Consider the following 24,527-nt stretch of genomic DNA (forward strand, 5'->3'; position numbering starts at 1 on the left):
ATGAAACTTCAGATCTAGTTACTACTGAACCTCGTAGGTCAACCAGAGTACGATCTGCACCAGAGTTGTACGATAATCTTGTTCTAGAGGTCATGTTACTTGACCATAACGAGCCTATGAACTATGAGGAAGCGAGGATGAGCCCAGATTCTGCAAAATGGCTTGAGGCCATGAAATCTAAGTTGGGATCCATGGATGAGAACAAAGTGTGGGCTTTGGTTGACTTGCCCGATTATCGGCAAGCCATAGAGAATAAATGGATCTTCAAGAAGACTGACGCTGACGGTAATGTTATTGTCTACAAAGCTCAACTTGTTGCAAAAGGTTTTCGACAAGTTCAAGGAGTTGACTACGATGAGATCTTCTCGCCCGTAGCGATACTTAAGTCTGTCCGAATCATGTGAGCAATTGCCGCATTTTATGATTATGAAATTTGGCAAATGGATGTAAAAATTGCATTTCTTAATGGATTCCTTAAAGAAGAATTGTATATGATGCAACCAGAAGGTTTTGTTGATCCTAGAGGTGCTAACAAAGTGTGTAACCTATAGCGATGCATTTATGGACTGATCCAAGCCTCTCAGAGTTGGAATATACGCTTTGATAGTGTGATAAAAGCATATGGTTTTATACAAATTTTGGAGAAGCCTGTATTTACAAGAAACTGAGTGGGAGCTCTATAGGACTTCTAATATTATATGTGGATGACAAATTGTTGATTGGAAATAATGCATAATTTCTGGATAGCATAAAAGGATACTTGAATAAGAATTTTTCAATGAAAGACCTCGATGAACCTGCTTATATATTGGGCATCAAGATCTATAGAGATAGATCAAGACGCTTAATTGGACTTTCATGAAGCACATACATTTATAAAGTTTTGAAGACGTTCAAAATGGATCAGTCAAAGAAAGGGTTCTTGACTGTGTTACAAGGTGTGAAGTTGAGTCAGACTCAATGCCCGACCACTACAGAAGATAGAGAGAAAATGAAAGTCATTCCCTATGCTTCAGCCATAGGTTCTATCATGTATGCAATGTTGTGTACCAAACCTGATGTGTGCCTTGCTATAAGTTGTGCATGGAGGTACCAAAGTAATCCAAGAGTGGATCATTGGACATCGGTCAAGAATATCCTGAAATACCTTAAAAGGACTAAGGATTTGTTTCTCGTTTATGGAGGTGACAAAGAGCTTGTCGTAAATGGTTACATTGATGCAAGCTTTGACACTGATCTGCATGACTCAAAGTCGCAAACCGGATATGTATTTATATTGAATGGTGGAGATGTAAGTTGGTGCAGTTCCAAGAAGAGCATCGTGGCGGGATCTATGTGTGAAGCGGAGTACATAGCTGCTTTGGAAGGAGCAAATGAAGGAGTTAGGATGAAGGAGTTCATATCCGATCTAGGTGTAATAACTATTGCGTCGGGTCCAATGAAAATCTTTTGTGACAATACTAGAGCAATTACCTTGGCCAAGGAATCCAGATTTCACAAGAGAACCAAACACATCAAGAGACGCTTCAATTCCATCTGCGATCAAGTCAAGGAGGTAGACATAGACATTTGCAAGATACATACAGATCTGAATGTTGCAGACCCGTTCACTAAGCCTCTTCCACGAGCAAAGCATGATCAACACCAAGACTCCATGGGTTTTACAATCATTACTATGTAATCTAGATTATTGACTCTAGTGCATGTGGGACACTGAAGGAAATATGCCCTAGAGGCAATAATAAAGTTTTTATTTATATTTCCTTATATATTGATAAATATTTATTATTCATTCTAGAATTGTATTAACCGGAAACTTAGTACATGTGTGAATACATACAAAAAACAGAGTTTCCCTAGTATGCCTCTACTTGACTAGCTCGCTAATCAAAGATCGCTAAGTTTCCTGACCATAGACATGTGTTGTCATTTGATGAACGGGATCACATCATTAGAGAATGATGTGATGGACAAGACCCATCTATTAGCTTAGCATAATGATCGTAAAGTTTTATTGCTATTACATTCTTTATGACTTATACATATTCCTCTGACTATGAGATTATGCAACTCCCAAATACAGGAGAAACACCTTGTGTGCTATCAAACGTCACAACGTAACTGGGTGATTATAAAAATGCTCTATAGGTGTCTCTGAAGGTGTTTGTTAGGATTTGTCACTCCGTGTATTAGAGAGGTATCTCTGGGCCCTCTCGGTAATGCACATCACTATAAGCCTTGCAAGAAATGTGACTAACGAGTTAGTTGCGGGATGATGTATTACAGAACGAGTAAAGAGGCTTGCCGGTAACAAGATTGAACTAGGTATGATGATACCGATGATTGAATCTCGGGAAAGTAACATACCGATGACAAATGGAATAACGTATGTTTTCATCAGGGTTTGACCGATAAAGATCTTCGTAGAATATGTAGGAACCAATACGAGCATCCAGGTCTGGCTATCAGTTATTGACCGGAGATGTGTCTCGGTCATGTCTACATAGTTCACGAACCCGTAGGGTCCACACGCTTAACGTTTATGATGTTTTGTACTATGAGTTATGTGTTTTGGTGACCAAAGTCTATTAGGAGTCCCGGATGAGATTACGGACATGACGAGGGGTCTCGAAATGGTCGAGAGGTAAACATTCATATATTGAAAGGTTATATATGGACACCGGAATGGTTCCGAATGGGTTCAGGGATTTTTCGGAGAACTGGGAGGTTACCGAAACCCCCCGGGAAAGTTAATGGGCCTCATGGGCCATAATGGAGACGAGGAGGCAGGACACAGGAGGTGGCGCCCCCCCCCCCCCATAGCAGTCCGAATTGCACAAGGGGTGGGGTGCGTCCCCCCTTTCCTTCTCCCTCTCCCCTCTTTCCCCATTCCCCCTCTTCGTTGGAAGGAAGGGGGGAGACGACTAGGACTAGGAGTCCTAGTGGGACTCCCCCGACTTGGCGCACCCCTAGGGGTCGGCCGGCCTCACCTCCCCTCCTTTATATACGGGGGCAGGGGGCACCCAAAGGCACACCAATAGTTATCTTAGACGTGTGCAGTGCCCCCCTCCATAGTTTACTCTTCTAGTCATAGCGTCGTAGTTCTTAGGAGAAGCCCTTCGCGGATCACATCACCATCACCGTCACCACGCCGTCATGCTCACGAAACTCTCCCTCGACCCTCTGCTTGATAAAGATTTCGAGGGACGTCATTGAGTTGAACGTGTGCTGAACTTGGAGTTTCCGTATGTTCAGTACTTGATCGGTTGGACCGCGAAGACGTTCGACTACATCAACTGCGTTAACCTAATGCTTCCGCTTTCGATCTATGAGGGTACGTGGACACACTCTCCCCCTCTCGTTGTTATGCATCTCCTAGATAGATCTTGCGTGATCATAGGATTTTTTTTGAAATTGCATGCTACATCGCCTAACACCCACTCGGCTTATCGTATTGGAAAAAGAAGGAATTACAAAATCTTAGTGCACAAGAGATGAGAAAGAAGAACATGGCATAGGTTCCCAAGAGGACCAATCAAAACAAAAATGATGTGCATGCTTCTATTGCAACAAGTGCTACAAAAGTGAATAAAGAGAAGGATGGAAGCCAAAAACAATTAAGCCGAAAGATTGCATTGCCCCATCAGAATCTTCAGTTAGCACATCATCCATATTCTTCAACCCTGCCATTGATGCCTTTGCCATGGTATTCATCATCCGGTATGCTCAATTACCCTCCATGTATTTGTTTTGATCCATGGACGCGACATAATTTTCTGCGTCATGAGAGGGTATTACCAAATCTTTATATATTTTATTAAGCTACATTTTTTCTTAATAATCCAAAGAGCCGAAATATTTTATTTCTATTTCATTTGTTTATTTTTGTTATACTTGTTTTGGTGGACTAATTCTATATGGACCTCATGGTAATGGCCGATACTTAACTATCGCCCTAAGAAACTATCTAATCATGTCTAGTGTGGAATTCTATCATCGTCCTTAGTTAGATTGGAGAGAGAGACAATTACTATGGAGATTATGTTTTGATGGTTCAATTCATAACAATGGCCAAGGTGTGGGTGTTCTTTATATATCTCCTTATGGTGCTATTTTGTGAAGCCTCATGCCACTTAAAATATTTATGCACAAATGATCAAAGCCGAATACGCATTGTTATTGCGATTGGAGCTTTTCCTTCCTATAGCTGCTATAAATATTGAGGCTTCCGGTGATTCATTATTAGTAGGGCAACAAATATCCAATGGTTATCAATGTTTTGATGAATCCCTTTTAGTTTATCTTGAGGTATGTCTAGACATAAAAATTGCCTTGGGTTGTTTTAATATTCATCATATATCCAGGCATGAAAATTGGAGAGGGTTGGCATAGCAAACATATGGCTATCATGTTGGTCATGGTGTATTGCATGTCTATCAATAGCCGATGCTTGTTCTTGCCAACATAGGTAAGGCCAAGTTGGAGCTCACCAGCCCGACAACTAATGAAACTTTTATGCAGGCAAAGTAAGGATTGGAGGAAGTTCATTCTTGATTATCTACAAAATCCTAGCGAAATGGTGAACAATATGGTTCAGAGGATAGTTTTCATCGATGGAACCTTATCACCGGATTGTTATAGAAGTTGAGAAGTTTTCACCCAAGTTTGCATCAAGAGGTTCAAACAAGCAATGGACGATATATAGTTATCGTCCTAAGAACATGCAAAATGGCCAATGGAGTGTTGACATCATCCTTAGAACAAGCTATGTGCAAGTTATTTTTGGCACACATGTTTCGCCGAAGAATAGGGGGGCATGTCTTGACAACAAATTTTGGCATGGTCAAAAACACCATTAAGATGACCTCAAATGGAAAAGTGATCAATGTGAGAAAGTTCAGTATTTCCAAAAGGAGAAACTTTAATATTTGGGCCATAGACATCCGATCTCATCTCTATGGCCGAAGTTGTGTTCGAATTACTGAGATTTTGTATTCAGAACACTATTCATCTGATTACGCCCCCAGGACGGCCTCATATGGAAAAATGATGTACATGAATTGTCTTTGTCTCGTTGAAATGATCGATTCTGATATAAAAATCGTCCCAAACCTAGTTTGTATGCAAAAAATTAGAGCTATTGGAATGCAGCCATGTGAGGAGTCCAAATATGGCGCGCCCCACCAGACACGTGTCTGATGGGTAGTGCGTGACCATTTTGGCCCGGAAGATTGCTTCGAACCAAAAAACATTCAACATGAAAGTTGTTCATCTTGTCGAAATGAGTACATACGCTTTTGGAGAATTTCATCCGAGGTCGTTTACTGCCACAAAAAAGACTCGTAAGGTGAGCCAGTTTAAACCTAATAGTTTTGGAAAGTTCGCCAATCCGAATTTGACTAGGGTATTGGACGTGAATCCAAGCCTTTTCCTTGCACGGGAAGTCTAGTCACCTCTTATATACCTAAGGGGTGATGGCTAATTGAACAACACACGATCGACCAAATCATCTACCACTTTTAATCTTTTATCTTTTCTCCGTAACCCTAGCTCTTCTTCTTCTCATTGTCCGCTCGTTCTTATTCATTACAGGGCGGCGAACCTCAAGGCCCCAGGGGAGATCATGTCGACCTAGAGCAACCCATAGCCGCCTTGCACCCTGACGTCTTCCCTCCCAGGTGTGTGGGGTTTCGGGTCCTCAAAAGCGCCCGCCGAATTGCTTGCGTACCGCGTTTCCGAACGGGCCTCCTTTGATGTGAGCTGCGATGCATCATCCTCGGTGTCGGAGGTACACGTTGATGTGTTCGTGTGCAAACACTCCCTCGAAAGCATCCGCAACTACAAGAAAAGTATTAAAATAAAATCTAACCATAGCATTAAAATTTTATATCAAAATCAGTCCCTTACGAAGTAGCACATAAACTAGGGTTTAAGCTTCTGTCACTCTAGCGACCCATCATCTAATAACTACTCCACAACGCATTCCCTTGGGCCCTAATAAAGTGAAGTTCCATGTAGTCGACGTTCACATGGCACCACTAAGGGAGTCACCACATAAATATCATCAAAATATCGAACACATAGCAAGTTCACATCACTACTTGCAACAAGATTTCGCCCGTGACCTCAAGAACGAAAGTAACTACTCAAAAATGATAATCATGCTCAAGATCATAGGGGTATTAAATAGAATAATGGATATGCACATATAATATTCCACCAAATAAACCATATAGTAATCAACTACAAGACGTAATCAACACTACTAGTCACCCACAAGCAACAATCTAAGGTTCCGGTAAAAAGATTGAACACAAGAGATGAATTAGAGTTTGAGAGGAGATGGTGCTGTTGACGATGTTGATGGAGATTGCCCTCCCCAAGATGAGAGAGTTGTTGGTGATGATGATGACGATGATTTCCCCCTCCGGGAGGGAAGTTCCCTCGGCAGAATCGTTCCGCCGGAGGGAAAAAGTGCTCCTGCCCAAGTTCCGCCTCGAGACGGTGGCGCTTCATCCCTAAAGTCCTCTCCTTATTTTTTCTAGGTATAAATGACTTATATACCAAAAGATGGGCACAGGAGGTGGGCCGAGGAGGGCACAATCCACTAGCGCATGCCTGGGGGCCCTGGTGCCCCTAGGTGGGTTGTGCCCACCTGGTGGGCCACCTGTAGTAGTTATTTGCTCCAATAATTCTTAAATATTCCATAAAAATCTCTATGAAGTTTCAGCTCATTTGGAGATGCGCAGAATAGGTAACTCTAACGTAGCCTTTTTAGGTCTAGAATGCCAGCTGCTGACATTATCCTTCTTTGTGTGAACCTTGCATATTATGAGAGAAAATGATTTAGAATAACTCCATAAAGCATTATTATGCATAAAAGCATTATAAATAACAATAGGAAAACATGATGCAAAATGGACGTATCAGCTCCCCCAAGTTTAGACCTAGGTTGTCCTCAAGCGAAAACCAAAATCAAAAAACAAGTTCACATGCTTGGAGAGAGAGGTGTCGATAAAAACAAAATACACACATAGAACCATCATGTATATTATTATAACAGCAACAAACTTTATTATAGAACTCTTATCAAATAACTTTTATCATAAACTTCTCATGAACACGTGTCAATTCATCACAACATCAAAGTATAAAGCATAAACTCTATTGAAAAGTAAAAAAACTATGTTTTCAGTCAACTTTGCAACTACAATTCATCATATTTTCAGGAAGGGTCATGTATCAGAGCCTTATGACAAGTCCACATACACAACCATCATATAGTCTTGTATGATTGGTAACACTCACCGCATACCCATGAGCAAAAAGTTTTCAACCAGACACATGGGAACACTACAAAAAAATACACTTCCGTGATGATACTTGTTTGACACATTAGGTCGCATTTTTTGTCATGCATGTTCATCCATGACAAATTTATGACAGAATCAAGATAGTCATACATGTGCTGTCGTAGAAGTGTTCCATGACATTACCAAAATTATCATCAAGGAAGTGTCCACTTCCATGACGATAAATCGTGCGTCACAGAAGTGCTTTTGTCAAGGGCGACCGACATGTGGCAGCCACCATAACGGAACGCCGTTAAGCTATCGGGTCGGGTTTTGGATCTGATAACCCGTTAACAGCCCCGACCAATGGGAAATTTCCACGTGTAAAATTCTTATTGGCCGGACGAAACACGTGTCAGCTCGTCAGTGGGTCAGGTAGGCGCCTATGATATGTCGACACGTGGCACGGCCCAACAGTGGCCCATTTAGCTTACAAAGCCGGCCCGTTTGACTTGGTCAAAAGTTAATGGGCTGGCCCATGAAAAGCCTGTTAACGATCTCTTCGCAAATAACCCATTTTACGGCCCGTTAACTCACGACCCGTTAGGCCCTAAAGGAAATCGGTCCAACAATGTCATGTGGGCCGTCGAATATAATACCAGCCCATTTCACTTTCGGCCCATGTATGGCCCACGATGTCTTTCGGCCCATATGAGGCCTTCGTATCTTTCGGCCAATTACAGGCCCACGGTGACTCTAGCCCATAATGAACAGTAATTTTCTTTATACCCGTTAACGACCCATGATTTACCTGGGCTGTTTCCAGCCCATGTTAGCTTTCGGCCTATTGACAACCCATATGTGCTTGGGCTCCTTTTCGGCCCTCGATTACTTCTGGCCCGTTACTGGCATTTTCCCCTAATGGGCCAAATTCGGCCCATGGCAAGAGTCGGCCCGTTACTGGCATGTTCCACTAATGGGCCAAATTTGGCCCATGGCAACAGTCGGCCCATTACTAGCCTGTTACCCTAATGGGCCAAATTCGGCCCATGGCAAGAGTCGGCCCGTTTCTGGCATGTTAACCCGTTGCGCCGTTTCCAGCCATCCTATATTATGGCCCATTAACGACCCGTTATGCCTCTGACAGAATTAAGCCTTTGCTGTCCTATGGCCTATTAACGGCCTGTTACCGTGCTGGGCCGATACCAATTACGCCCTATTATGGCCCATGTAGACCCATTTATCCGACGGCCTGAGGCCCACCAATTACAGGCCCATTTATTGACGGCCCGTAGGAGACCCATGGATCCTACGGACTGTATATGGCCCATGGTACTTGCGGCCACTAGCAAACCAGGGAAAAAGAAGACTAGGAAATAAATAAGGCCAAAACTAACGCTAGGCTATTAAGGCGATTGCACAGATTACATCCACTCGGCATCAAAGATCGCCACCAGTGCAAATATAGGGAACACCCTACACTATACAAAAATGGCTTGCTATTTTCATCAGGCGGTGGCTGCACGTTAAGTATAAATTTTGTATCGCACCAAAACAAATTACAACTATATATCAAAAGGAAGGTTGGCATAAAACTTAATAGTCTTGCAGATAAATGCACCACCAGAAGTTTAGAAGCTCAGTTCATTTGACCTGACTATTACGTTTTCATGCTGTATAGTCCGATGGAGCAGCATAACCCTTGCCTTCATTGCCCCTAGGCTCCTGAACAACATAGCAAATGTCTGGTAGTCTGGTTTCAAAACCATGCATATCTTGACGACATTGAGCAATGTTTCTCCTTGTTTCAAAAAGGGTCTCTTTAGGGAATGGACTTGTGTCTGGAGCGCATATACAACATTGCTTTGAGCTTGCATATATTGATCATGAGGTAGTTTGGACGATATTGCCTTAACAACCAACCCAGAATTACACAGGAACGTGCTTTTGGCACTTTTAGTGGACATGTACTGACCAACTGCAGCAAGAGCTGACATTGCGGTTATAGTTGCCTCGCCACCTTCAGAAGGTGGCGGTTCCACCATTTTTTCCATAGCTCACTGAAAAGTTGAGGTTTTACATTAGTAGTACTAGAACAGAAGATATTAAGGAGGCAACAAAACCAAACAAAATAGCTTTGGTCTATATACAGAACTTATTCTAGTGAACCCATGTAAAATACTAGTTGTATTTTATTGCAAAGTACATAATAAAACTAGGTTCCAAACATATGACCATGTACCATCGCTAATGTATTGTCTATTTATTCACATTGTATTGAGGGCTAAGGATAAAGAGACGAAGTTTATAATACGGTAAGCATAGTATGACATCATTCATATAACAAAACAACCGAGAACAGACAAACAAGCAATTGTAACGTTGTGTGGGCAAGTCCAGCACGGAACCAGATTACGGGTCAAGATCAAAGGAACATCACTCCTCTCTTTTAAACCTTGTAAGGTGCAATGATACGCTAAGACAATTGTGTATAAAATTGAAAAGAGTAATAGACATTGGTTGCAAACCATGGAGTTCAAGGCACAAGTCAGAGTAAGTAGTAGTTAAAAGGCATGACGATTAAGGACTTACAACAGCGGCTTTGACTGGTGTAGTCATGCCCTTCTTGCTGGTGTGACAGTCCTTGAAGATTTCCACAGCATTTGGTTCAGGTACTTTTTGGTCCTTGCGGGCTTTCCTCTGCATTTGGAACAAGTCAATATAGATCTGATAATATGGTACAGCAAAAAGAGTGAAAGAGCAGCTAATTACCAGAGCCTTGCAGTGTCCAATATAGCTCGAGATCCTGTCGTCTGTTGGAATTTCACTTTCGTACGGTTGGCCTTGTTCTTTGAACAGTTCACCTACAAGAAGATAGATTTGTGTGGCATATGCGTAAATAGGACTTCAACATGTGATCTGATGACATATATATAATGTACCTGATACTTCGGATCGGACCAGTGTTTAACGAGGCCTCTCCAGTCTTCATCAGATATATTTTCCACTAGAGATGTTTGGGCAAGTTCACTATTAGCCTTGCCTTCAAAGTGAGTTTTCCTCAAGTTATACCGATACTGTCACAGAGCAGACCTGAAAACATGGGTGCAAGCTTGTCTGGTTGCATCATCTTGGCTATCCAACTTTAACCTCATTTGTTGAAAATTATGGGAGTCTCATTATCAGCAACCTAGAAAGTATTGGACAGAGCAAGACGATATTACTAGTTTCCATACATAACCATACTTACAGATAAATGGTCGAGGAAGATGTTGAACTGGGTTTCGTCTTTGTCATTCATGTACTAAATCCATGTTGGGAGGATACGTACATGACACCTAACAGCAACCACTGCCTCTGATACTAACTTGGCTGACTCTGTAGCATCACGTGGCCTTTTTAAACCTGCCTCAAAATGGATCTCCATTCTTCCTCCTCTAGATTTAGTTAACCTATCGAGCATTATCCCTGATGTTTGTTTCCTCTTGCGCCTAGGTGCTAGTCCAACAACAAACATTGGAAGTGTTAGTGTACGTCAAACTATGAGACTACATATAAAGAAGCATGCAACTGTAACTTGACTCCAGCAACTACCTTCTTGCTGTTGAAGCTCACAAGGTTCATCTAATATTGCCAACTCGTCTTGTGTCAAGAGTGCTTGGGATGTAGTGTCAGGTGGCAAGGGAGCTTGGGAACGTGCTGCTAGCTCAATTGACGCACGAGTACGTCGTGCAACTGGTAGTACTGTGGTAGGTGTTGCAAGAACTAGGGCTGTCTCTGCTTGTTTGGTGGCAGCTATTTGTTTTTGTTTGTATTTTTTTGCAACTCGTGTAGCATGGGATGCCGTATTTGTAGAATTTTCTGCTGGACTTTGACCTTCTATTGCACCATCAGTACCAGCAGAATCTGCAGGATTCATCCGCTTCTCATTCCCCGACATTCTGTGTTTCTTCCTCTTTCTCTGTGAAGTGTTAAGTCAAGCCGACAAGAAAAACGAATAACAATTTAGTTCTTCAGAACAAATTGATGCGTGATGCAGACGAACTGAACTTTGATGTTAGACAACCACATGATAGGAGGATGTAATATGTACGAAAAATAGGACGGAAGAGATAACCAGAACTATGATGTGTAAACTAAGAAGAAGACATTTCACCAAATTAGAAGCAATTCAATGGAAGGTAGACACCATATGAAAGATGCTACAAATATCGCTCTGCCAAGTTAACAGTGTCTCATCAGAAATGGCATTTAAACAAATATGAAGCAGTACAAGAAATAAATCATATGCAAGATGCAAACAACATCACACTACCATGTTAGAGGTCTCTCGTCATTAGTGCCATTGCATATTCATAGCTTATCATGTGTAAACTAAGGAGAAGGCATTTCAACAAATTAGAAGCAATGAAAGCTAGACACCATATGAAAGATGCAACGAATATCACTCTACCAAGCTAAATCTGTCTCTCATAAGTGACATTTCAACAAATTAGTAATACAAGCTAGAAAAGAATGTGAGATGTAACCTATATCACACTCCGAAGTCAAATGTGTCTTATGATAAGTGATTGTTGCAGGTTCCACAACAGTAGTAATTTGATGTAAGAACAAGGTGTGATAGACAAATATTGTATGCTCTAGAAACAGGAACACGTGTCTTACTCAAGTATAATGTGTAAAGTAAGCAGATGGAATTCAACAAAATTAGAAGCAATACAAGCTAGACATCACACATAACATGCAACCACATATAACAGTGCCAAGTTAGAGGGAGCACCGGTGATGCTGCACTAGGGGAGACGTGCTCATCATAAACACAACTTTGTTGAGTGTCTATGCATGTGTTGTCTTGGAAATCATCTTGGGGGTGTGGAGGAGTAGAAACTGTAGAGGCCCTCCGTTCGGAAGGAGCACCTTTATCCACTGCCTTGCTAACTTCCTTCTGCTTTATTGATTTTGAATTGTCAAGTAAAGCCGACAAGAAAAAGCAATAAAATTCTCTCTTCATAACTCATTCATGCATGATACTGACAATCACTACTTTGATGTAAGGCAAACAGATGATACCAGGATGGAATATGTATGAAAAACAGGATGACATGGCATGTTCACAACTTTTTGTGTAAATTAAGCAGAAACCATTCAAGCAAATATGAAGCAATGCAAGCTAGACACCACATGAAAGATGCAACCAATATGACTCTGCCAAGTTAAAAGCATCCCATCATAAATGGAATTTGAACAAATTAGAAGCAACGCATGCTATAAATCATATGAAAGATGCAACTAATATCACACTGCATATACTGAAGGTGTCTCGTCATGTTGATTGATGCGGGATACAAAAAAACAATAGTTTTATTAAGGACATGCTTAATAGATAGATATACTATGTACTAAATACAGGAAGGCATGTCACATTAACAGGTATAATGTATAAGCTAAGCATACTAGCACATGCAGTTTAACCAGATTGGAAGAATTACAATGTAGACACCATATGCAACATGCAACCACATATCACGCTGCCAAGTTAGAGCAAGCACCTGCGATGCTCGTGTAGGGGAAATGATGTAATCAACTACAGAGCTACGTTCACTATCTTCATCTAGCATTTCTGTTTCTTGAGAATTATGTCGGGAGGCTGACGCTGCATTCTTTAAATGAGGAGTAGACCCTTGCCTGCCTGCCTCATCATAAGTGATTGATGAGGGATACACAAGAACATTAGTTTGATGTAAGAAGATGGTTAATACACAGATGTACTAGTATGTAGCAAAAACAGAAAGGCATGGCATATTCAAAGGTATAATGTGTAAGCTAAGCAGATGCAATTTAATCAAATTGGAAGCAATACAAGCTAGACATCCGGCTAGAGTGGTGAGCATGATCATCTAGGACCCGAGAGCCTGGTGGGAGGCGGGCTGCTTCGCCACCATCGCAGCTTTTTAGCTGGCTTCCTGGTGATGCCTATCTTTGCTGGGCTTGTCACTGGCTCGGCCAGTTCCCTGACTAGCTATTTGTCTTCTAGTGCTCACGGGAAGGTGGTTCATGTAAACAAAATATCTTTCCTTATCTTACCGACTTCGGCCTTTCGAATACAAGCTAGAAACCATATGGAACATGCAACCACATATGACACCGCGAAGTTAAAGCAAGCACCTGGGATGGTGGTTCATTGCGAGCGAGGTCATCAACTCCAGTGCTACGTTCCCCGTCTCCATCTGCTGACACTACACCCTTTAAAGTGTTGAAATGTGTCTTGCCTAGCCGCACACCAAACTGGAGCGACTTCTCTCTTTTCTTTTTGGCTTCTCTCATGGCAGCAGAGTCCAAAATACCCTTGCATAAAAACACAACAGTGAGAGTAAGGGTGAAGTGTGTGCAGAACTAGTGCACTGTAAAAGTAGCAGATAGCAGGTGACTGAAAAATAAATGACAGGATACATATGATAGCTCTACAACATTGCATGGCAAACAAAATTAGATTGTACTTTGTATGATTTTGTAATGTATGAGCACAGGAAATGCAGGTACTCCTCCAGCACACCACCACATGTGGTCATATCTAAGATAACAGTCGACTGAAAATAAATAGGTCAGTCGATTTTTTTAATGAACTGTCTGATCTATAAGGAACGGGCAGATGGCCTTCGTCTACCTCCCGCCAGTCACTGTTGACGATCTTTCTCGAACTGCCAGCGACCACCGGCCCAGACCCCTGCCTCCGCCGCCTTGCCCTCCCATCGACCTCACACCACCGCCGTGCTTGGCAGCGCCCCCAGGCCATCCCTTTAATCCCGGCCGACCTCCAGATCGGGCGCTAGTAGCTCTAGGCCGCACACACACCTAAGATAAACACAGAGGCGCTGCTTCCCTGGCGTAATAGGCGTACTAGCGCCTGTTATGCCGCGGAATGCTTCCGTTAATTGGGAATCAAGTGGCCAGAAATTGTAATTCAGGAGGGCGAGGGACCTCTAGCTAAGGTGAAATAGTATATGAGGACAAACCTTGTGCATCGCAAGTTACTAGGAACTTCTAGTATCAAGAAGAAGCGGTCAACTAGTGTCTTTTGTGGGATGAATACCGTGCAAGCAGAGACGTAAGATTTGCACGAATAAGGGAAGAGGAGTACCTTTTTTGGTTGCCGGTGTGGTCACCACCACAAGTCGCGCCGATTTTCTTCTTTTTACTGGGGAAACCGATGTTCTGGAGGGTGCAGGCTTGGACGAACCCATGGCCAAATTGTTGACTGTGTTGCCGTGGCCGTATGTCGGCGGAGGGGAAGCATATCCGAGGCGGCAAAGGACGGCGTAGCAGGAACATCTCCGGTGCGGTGGAGGGTGGCGAAGTTGGAGCGGCAGCAGTGAGGCGCAGGATGGCGTGGTTGAACTGGCTCGGATACGGACGGCTCGGCCTCGGCTTCAACTACTAGTCGTGGAGGGCATTGCGGTTGAGGTTGCGGTGGACGACGACGTCGGGGTATCGGCTCTGGCGTAATGGAGGAGGGCGGCGGTTGATGGGTGGGATGGGGTGGCGGACGGAGGACGCCGAGGTTTCGCGGCTGGTGGAGAGGTAGTTTTGGCGCCCACAGAGTACGAATGGGGAATCGGACGGGTGGGGGGAACCATGTTTCGGTCTGGGACACACTTGTTTTTGGCTTTTTTGAACAGAAGATGGGACGCGCTTGTTTGAAATTTGGGGAAAGTACAAACTTTGCCCCCCTCTTAAATTTCGGACCTACTGCGGGTCGGGAGTAGGATGGTAATCCCAGGTGTCCCAAATAGTGGGCGGGAGCGATTTCGGCCGCGCGCATGTGTGCTTAGGCGGCCATTGTGTATGAATGTTTTTTGGATGCGGTTGCGTGGCGTTTAGATGAAGCTACAAACCTACCCCGGTTTAGACCTTTCGACGTCGGGCCGGTAGGTTTCATAGGTCGGAGTTATTAGAAAAGTAATTTCCTTGTACTACCAAACATTGGTCTCACGCGGTTTCGGGTGAGTAGAGGCTCTTTTGGCGCTTCGTTGGAAATTTTGAAACACAAGCATTCACGTTTAGAGTACTCTTGAACTATGAGGATTGACCTAAATATACAATGTTATATTTGACCTTGTATGTTTGAAACCCTCATTAAATTATCCGCTTCTTTTTGAAATTTTGACACATGAAAATCCTATAACTACGATTATTTTGGAATGGAGGAGCTAAATTTCAATCTATTTTGTACACGACTACATATGCTATTATGTACAAAATCAGAGCAAAGATTGGTGCCCCCATAATTTAGGTATGGTTTACAAATGCCATGATATCAAATTCAAATAATTGAATGGACTTCATGTTGAATTCGGTTTTTTTAAACCACCTTAAGTTGAATTCAAATGTATGCTAGTTCATAGGTAGTAGGTATTTATAATGTCCATTGTGTAACTTTCGTATGTATAATGTGCTTTACACACACAACATGAACTATACTCACGTTTATATTCAATTGCTAAAGTGATGCATTGTTTGGAGTTCAAAATACTAACTATGTGGATCAATTGTGTCGAATAATAACATAGACATGCTCTAATTCGATAGAATCTAGATGTCTGATGGATCAATGACCGCTCCTTACGCTAATTGCAAAGATCATGATCCCATCCTAATATTTGGATACAATTTATATCTTTAATCAATGTGTAGAGCAGTCTTTTACGTGTAGTTTCACCCTCCATCGGTGGTCTCTCACACATGCTCACACACTCTCTCCCGAGGTGTCTTTCTCGCACACATGCTCTAGATATAACCCTCCCTCCCTCTCGTAACCATTTACAACTGTTTTCACTAACCTTTATCACAAGCATTCTTCCTCTTGCAAAAATACACATGCACAATCCTCATCGGCCCTTTCTATATACATGGACCTGCCTACGTGTCTCATGTACGCACATTATCTTTACGCCTATCTCTCACGCATTGTCTCACACCTCTCTTCCTAATCGACGAGTATGATTCTAGCAGAGCATTCTGTAGGATGCCCCTTAAAGTTACGTTGGATGAATAGTAATATCAGAGATAAAGGGGTTACCTTAGTCTGAGAACCTAGGGTTACAAATCCTAGCCGGCGTTGTCAGTGGACACAGAGTCCTTCACAATTCTGATATCTTTGTCTTGTATGACTAGTCATCCATGGGTCTTCCCAAATGCGTCACGGGCCGACCAATGTGGCACAGGAAGGGACAGAACGAAGGGCCCCACCTTGACCCACCGGACCTCACGCGGTGACACACCCTCTGCCCCCACATCTCATTATCTTCTCACACCCACACATACCAACACAAACACCACCCACACAGAAAATTTCTCCTGCTGCCTCTATTCCCTCCCCCCTTGCATATACACACTACAGGGAATGGAATCTCTTGCCGTGACGTCATATTCGTCTCTCTCTCTCTAGACCACTCCCATTTCTCGTGCTATCTCTCCCACGCCCCCCCGTCGGCCCCTCTATCCATGCCTCTCTTGAATACATAATACACACACATACCTCTCTAGGTACCGCCAAATGCATCAACCACACATTCACACATGTTACATCACGTACCCCATTGATCTAAAAAGCCCTCTCTTCATGTTTATTTCGCATACAACATTCCTTTTGAATAAAGTGTGGCCAAAAAATTATTTTAGAGTTTCTACATATATACAACATTACAAAGTTATACGGAGGAGTACGAACGCTAATTTGCATTGCATGGTGCCCACAATGATATTTATTCTGCACTGAGGATTTGTATATTTTTATACTATATACAAAGTTAGTCATAATAAAGAGAAACGAAGAGCATCTCTCTCTCCATTGCATACCCCCTTGTACGCCCCTTTCACGTATGCACACAAACTGCATCCACGCAACACTCACACGAACACATGCACCCAAGCACGCATGCAACACTCACACATACACACGCAGCCACGCACGCACGCAACACTCACACGCACACACGCACGCATGCATGCACACACCAGTACACCACACGACCAACACACACTCTCACGCTCAAGTGCTCAACCTACACGTGCATGCGCACACATCAGGCCCTGAAAAACACATACACAACCAGGTGATTCCCGCGCACGAGTTGGAGCCTTGCTGCGCCTGCGTAAATTTGTGTTTATCTGACCTTTTGCCTATGCAAACTGATAGGTGGGACCCACAACGAACGTGTTCAATTTAACTAGTCAACATGGCGCTACGCAGACTATTTGTCCGGTCAACAGAGTGCAATCCGATGCTGAGTTGTGAGCAAGTGACCGTATAATTACCGCAAAACATATATAGTGACCGTAATCAGCTCATTCTAAAGTTTGGTGACCGTATTACGCTTTTCTCTCTGTAGGCCCTCCAAAACTACATCACTACACATTCTCGCATGTTACATCTAACAACTATGCAATACAACACTACTACTACACTCTAACACAATAAATCATATGTGTTTTTAGTTTTGCTAGATATCATATTGTTACTTATAATTATTCAGTTTGCATACATTAAAATTGCCTTTGAAATGTATGGCCAGTATCATCTACCGCGGGGGGAAAATCCCGCCCTTTCATGTTTAGTCGGGTTTGTATCGATGGATCGTGCGAAATAGCAAAACTATAGTACTATATAGTACAAGTGACAGTTCACTTGGCCATCGTGTCATCTACTCCTCCGCCGTAAGAGTGGAGCGCTCGCTTTCATAAATCTTCTAGTCCCTTTTGCCGACACGTGGGACATCAAGCTACCTGGTCCACGTGCCATACCGGAATACAGTGCAGAGCAGTCGGGGTGAAGCACCCCAGTCATGGCGCCGGCGTAGTAATGAGCAATGAGGCGTCAAATCACAAAGATGCACCTTTCCCGTAGTTAAGTTGGAGGTACGAAGCAACCATCATTTCACTCGTTGCTGAATCTGCTTCTCCCTCATCTTCTTCAACTTAACCACGTGTTGCTTCTGCCGTTGTTCTGCCTCATGTGGGACGCGGATCGGCTTGGTAAAGCACTGACACATGGGACCGCATGTTAGCAAACCGCCAGGACAACGTCCTCCGAAAATAAGAAGCCTAATCCTAGACTTACAAAGGGCTACGTAGCTGCTACGTATACTTTCCATCTAATCTATATATGCCCCCCTGATTTTCAGGTGGGGTGGGCCTAATCCTCTCCTTTAATCCAATCAAGTAGTCCCACATCACATCAGTTCTTAACTTTACGTAAACCATTACATGGATGTAGCATTACTCAAATAAGAAACCTCCCCCGCCATCTGCGCGGCAAAATCACCTCCTTTTTACTAATCTTGATTCTATAATTTTTTAGATCAATATAATTGAGATTTGTATAGATAGCACACAGGAGGAAAACCAAGTGGTATGGTTAAGTGCATCCACAATGTGTAGCCAAATGTGAAAATAGCTTTTGGCATCGTGGGAACCATTGTGGACGGTGCTGCCAAAGCCAAAAAGATGGAACCGAAGCTCCCTGATTGATTGATTGAAGGAATAGAAAAATGCAACGTCTCTCCTCTTTCTCCCATGCTTGGACGCATGTAGTACAGTATAGAGCATAGAGTCTACTCCCCTGTCCCTTCTATCACAAATCACAAAGTAGTGAGGCATCAAATCACAGAAGCACGGACGAAGCAACCATCATTTCACTCTTCGCTGACTCCGCTTCTACATTGTCTTCTTCGAGAAGCCATCTCACCGCATTAGTTACTCCTAGTAGTACTAGTAAAGGACTTCCTAGATGCAAATAAGGCGGTTGTCTCGGCTTGTAGGCGGCACTTGCGAACGACTTACCGTGGTCTCCCTCAATGTTGTTCTCCGTCGAACGCACTTTGCCAAACCACCAAAAAAATTGTCGACGTCACCGCAATGGGGAAGGAAGTCAAATATAGTTACTACCTCCATTTTTTGTACACAAGGCCAGTATATCAAAATTACAATTTGCAAAGGGCCACTAACACTATTCGAGGCAAAATTGATGGGGTTAGCAACCAAGGACATTAATATCCCCCGCATGCATGCGAAAGTGAGAAGGTTGGTTTGCATGGCGTTGCATTAATCAAGCGATGAAGAGTGAGATGGTTAGCTCTTTGGTCTTTGGAGAAAAAAATACACATTAATTGACACATGAAACGAGGATTTGTATCGATTAAATCCCGCGAAGGAAAACCCAACCTTTCTTTTTTAACACTAGTACTCCTAGTACGTACGTACTTATCCTGTTTGGTTCTAGGCCTTGCATTGCCAAACTTTGCCACACATTTTTGCCAAGCTTGCCTAAAGTTTTAAAAATGATAAGGAGGTAAACTTGCACATGGCTATCGCGGTCGCACCGCACCTTCACACGGTCGCTCCTGCACGCCGCGGTCGCACCGCACCCTCACATAGTCGCTCCAGCATGCCGCAAACCCAACCAAGGGAGCGCACCCTCACTAACACGTTCTGTCGCATGTGAACACACCAAACTCAACCATCCTATCACTGACACATAATTTTCGTTCATAGGGTATGTTTATCCAACCGCATGTTGGGGAGTATCCGTACGGCCTGTGTGGTGGTCTGTTGGGGAAGAAGAAGAGGTGAGGAAGAAGGAAAGAAGGGTTAGGAGACGTAGGATATTCATCCAACCGCCTCAAATGGTAGACTGACCCAAGTCAGGCGACTTGCATAACAAATATATGTTTTTACACAGCAAAAGATCCATAAAAACAACAACATAAAGAAAAACTATCACTGCTCCCGGAAAGAGACGACCTCGTCGTCTTTGGCTGCCGGCGCGAACCAGCCGTCGCTGCCGACGTGTGTCTCCGCACCGTGGTTGTCCTCGGCCTCCAGCTACTCGTTCAAACGGAGCGTGCGGGCGCTCTGCACAGACGAGAGCACAGCCCTGTTCAATTCGAGGACGTCCGGTTCCGCCTGCAGGAGGGCCTCGATGGCAGCGACATCCACGCGCTCTGCATCGAGTCGAGCCTCCGTCGCCCGGTTCAAGTCCAGGACGTCCGGTTCCGCCTGCAGGAGGGCGTCGATGAGAGCAGCATCCGCGCGCTCTGCGTCGAGTCGAGCCTCTGCCGCCCGGTTCAAGTCCAGGACGTTCGGTTCCGCCTACAGGAGAGCCTCGATGGCAGCGGCATCCGTGCGCTCCGCCTCAAGTTGAGCCTCCGCCGCCCGGTTCACATCCACGACATCCGGTTCCGCCTGCAGGAGAGCCTCGATGGCAGTGGCATGCGCGCGCTCCACATCGAGTTGAGCCTCTGCCTCTCGGTCCTCCTTTAGTATCGCCATGTTGAACCGCTAGTCCGCCTGCACCATGGGGGACTCGGACGCCGGCACGAAGTCGACGTCCATCGTCTCATACCCATTGGAAGCCTTCTGCACCGCGACCTCCGCCATGAACATTGGATCGGCTTCCTCCTCCTCGTAGCTTGGCTCCAAAGAACTCCGGGATTGGCCCGGCACAAAGCGAGCTTGGGAACAGAGGTCTGTGGCGCCGACCGCCGCCGCGATTTCTGCGCGGCGCTTCGGCGTCAGCATCTTGTAGTAAGTGATCTTGCGGCACACCATGGCTTCCGGCGAACTAGGGGACACTTGACGCGGGCTAGGGGATCGAAAGGTGGGGGAATGGGCTGGAGATTTGGTTTGGTTTTAGGGTAGTGGCTGGCGTAGGCCGAGCAACGAAGGTTCTGGTGTGAATAGTGGTTCCGGTGACGACCGGTCAATCGGTTTTGACTGTACATCGCTCCTGTCGCGTTCGCGTTGCAACCCGGCACACTGGACCCTCCACGTCGCTCACCGAATGGAACACGCTTCGTCTTGCCCTTTCGCTTGCTTGTGGGACCGCAGTTGAGAGCTAACCGATGTCCCTCCCCCTCCCCCGCCCGCGTCATTTATTATAACACCACTCCCTCCATTTTATGCGGAGTAAATAAAAACAGAGGGAGTATACTATGGATGAGGATCCCCTAACGTGGCCGAACCCATTGAGTAACTGACATGTGGGGCCTAGCAAGCATCGGGTCCGCCAGTAAGTGACCGAAAGGGAGGGTAAGGCAGGGATACCTACGTCAGAGGATCCACTTCCACTATACTACTTTGAACAAATGTTAGAGTAATAATATATGACATGCAACTTGCACAAATGTTAGAGTAATAATATATGACATGCAACTTACACAAAGCATACAGGGTCTAATGCATTTTTTGAGGCTAACTTTGACCAAATGTTAGAGTAATAATATATGACATGCAACTTACACAAAGCATACAGTCAAATTCATATGTGAAAGGAGTTTCCATTGATATAATTTTCACATTATACATCTCATGTACTATTAATCTTGTCAATAGTCAAATTGGAAACCATCTCGAGTACAAATCTAGGAGTACGTATGAATCTAACAATATTGATTGCGCGTTGTTGAATGTTGATACCTTTTTGATCAAAGTAGATATACTTTGACTACACATAAAATTTATATGTAAACTACAAAGGATAGGAGGGACTATATTGTACGTTCAAAAACGAAACGAACATTGAATACCCTTTATATATGATTTGCTAATGCTATGATCACCGGTTCAAAATTTTGAATCCGCCTTACGTATCACGTGCCCCCGCTCGTTCCCTCTCGATTTCATCTCGGGGTCCGGAGATCTATTGAAAGAGGACTAGGGTGGGTACGTGTGAATGATACTCGGCGAAATGTTCAAATGAGGCATGCGGGAGGATGGCCCCGACTAGAGGGCAACATGATCGATGGAGAAGAGGGTTCGAGAGGAATGAGAAATAAGCAAAAGCCACATGATTATACTTGAACAACTCAAATAAACAATAACTTGTCTCGCTTGGCCTACATAGTGAAAGGCCTAATGCGCAACGCAGAGCACTGACGCTCGAATATGGCCGGGAAAACAGGTTAACAGTCATGTGGGGCACACTCGTTGGGATGACGTAGTGCAGACTAGTCCAATGGAGGAGCTGGCCCACGACCTCCTCGCCACCGACAACCGTTCATGTGGGTCGTTGGGGCCAACAATGGGGCTCAACTCCAGCACCGCCTCTGGACACGGCGATGAGCGACACACTCATATCGTCGCTAGACACGGTCAGATTCAGTTTGCCGAGGGTGGCATTAGTGCTGTGGCACGACCAACGGTATGTTCGGTTTGTGCCCATGGTTGCCCCATCAAAGCATTGGGTAGCCAAAATTTTGGTTGAGGTATTGGTTGCCCATGATTTGGCCGACATTGGCAAGAAAAATGAACTTGAGTTGGCTAGAGTTCATTGACATGCCAAAGAAATGGCAACCATCCAAACAAAGACCAATCTTTGGGTCATGACCAAAATTTTGGTTGAGGTATTGGTTGCCCATGATTTGGCCAACATTGGCAAGAAAAATGAACTAGCGTCGGCTAGAGTTCATTGGCGTGCCAAAAAAATGGCAACCATCCAAACAAAGACCAATCTTTTGGTCATGACCAAAATTTTGGCAAGGTGCACTTTGGCCACAATCCAAACACACCCCAACACCCGGCTCATCGAGGATGCACGGGGCGCCGCGACGCGTCCGCGGAGTGGTGTAGCACGGCCAATTGCATCCTCTGGACCTGAGACCATGCCGGGTCGTCTTGATTTTTCAATGACATGCGGGGATCGCATGTGAGCAAAGAACATCTCCAACGTTGCCACGACCGTAGCTGACTACCCTGGCACACCAAAACCCTCGTCCATCGTGCCGTCGCGCGGTGCGTTCCCAGCCGGCACCAGCTGCCCGCATTCATGTCGTCCGTTTGTATGTTGTCATTAAGAGGCTCGGTGCCCGCGGAACCAACTCCGGCGACTTAATGACGCACCCGGACGCTTGGCCTCACCGAAATGCGCTACTTAAAGCAGCAACGCCCAGCTAACCTCCACACAATAGCGCATCGTCCTCCTACCTGGAACCACATCCGCCATGACCGCAAGCGCGAACGCTCTGCGGGAAAGCTTGTCTTCGGGGATGGAGCTCGAGGTCGCCGCCCTCGCTCAAGTCGCCGCACAAGCGGTGGCCACGCTGGCGGCCAACGACGGGAGCACCGTCAGTCACGCGTCCTACTTGCCGCCGTCCAACGTCCGGCACCGCCGAGGTCAGGGACTCCTCCGAGGATGAGTAGGGCATGGGAGGCGGGAGGGCATGGTGTGCCAACTGGTCGGTCCGTCTCCCATGTTCTACTTTTCCTCGCCGGAGACCGCACCTTCACTTCGCGGGTATTGAACCCCGCCCCCGTACATGGAGATCATGGATGGAGGACGTCGGTCGCCGCCGTAGAATAGGTTTAGGGTCGGGTTTCTTTCTTTTTTTTGTCCTATAAAAGTTCGAAATGTAATGAAAATCTGTCGTGTTTGCATTAATATCGGCCGGTGTATATGAAATTTCACAATAATATACGTATTGTAGGAGTACTACCAAGATGCCCGTGCGTTGCACGGAAGATCAAGATCTTGTGGGAGAAAAGGATGAACGAGGGAAAGCCTTATCTGCAAATGTGGAGAGGAGTGCGGGTAAATTGTCATAGTTTCCTTCCTATCCGTTAGATATAGATCGGACGGCCTATATTGCAGGATCGGACACATCTTTCTACATCTACGGGAACCTACAAAAGGGTTAACGTAAATTGCCTCTCTCTCTCCTCCCCTGATTTTCATGGTGGTGGGCCCCTCCCTCCCCCAATCTACAATCAACAACTCACACGTTTCACATTACGTTAAATACGTAACTGGGATTAGGTAGGTGTAGCATTACTCGTCCTAAAAAACCCAACTAAGCCAACCTCCCAGCATATTGCGCGGGAAAAGACCCGGTCACGCCGTTTTAGTCGGGATTTCCGGATTACTAGTAGTAGTATCGATGGATCGCGCGAAGCAACAGATTTTTTTTGAGGGGGCGAAGCACCTAGTTTAAATGGAAAAAATGTGGTACACTCACATCACTCTTGTCGCGGTCCCATTGCACCCCACACATGTTCGGTCCTGCACAGAGCTCACGCAAACGGAACGCACTTCGGCTTGCCTCTTCACTGACACATGGGACTGCACTTGGAGAAACCGACCATGCGCCAAACTCCCCCCGCCCGCCATGCAAAAATCTCCCCCCCACACCCAAAAATTTCCCCCAAATCCGATTTAACCGCCGTTCGGCCAACTAGCCAATAATA

The sequence above is a fragment of the Triticum aestivum genome, chromosome 4A (assembly GCF_018294505.1).
Source record: "Triticum aestivum cultivar Chinese Spring chromosome 4A, IWGSC CS RefSeq v2.1, whole genome shotgun sequence".
Lineage (NCBI taxonomy): Eukaryota > Viridiplantae > Streptophyta > Magnoliopsida > Poales > Poaceae > Triticum > Triticum aestivum.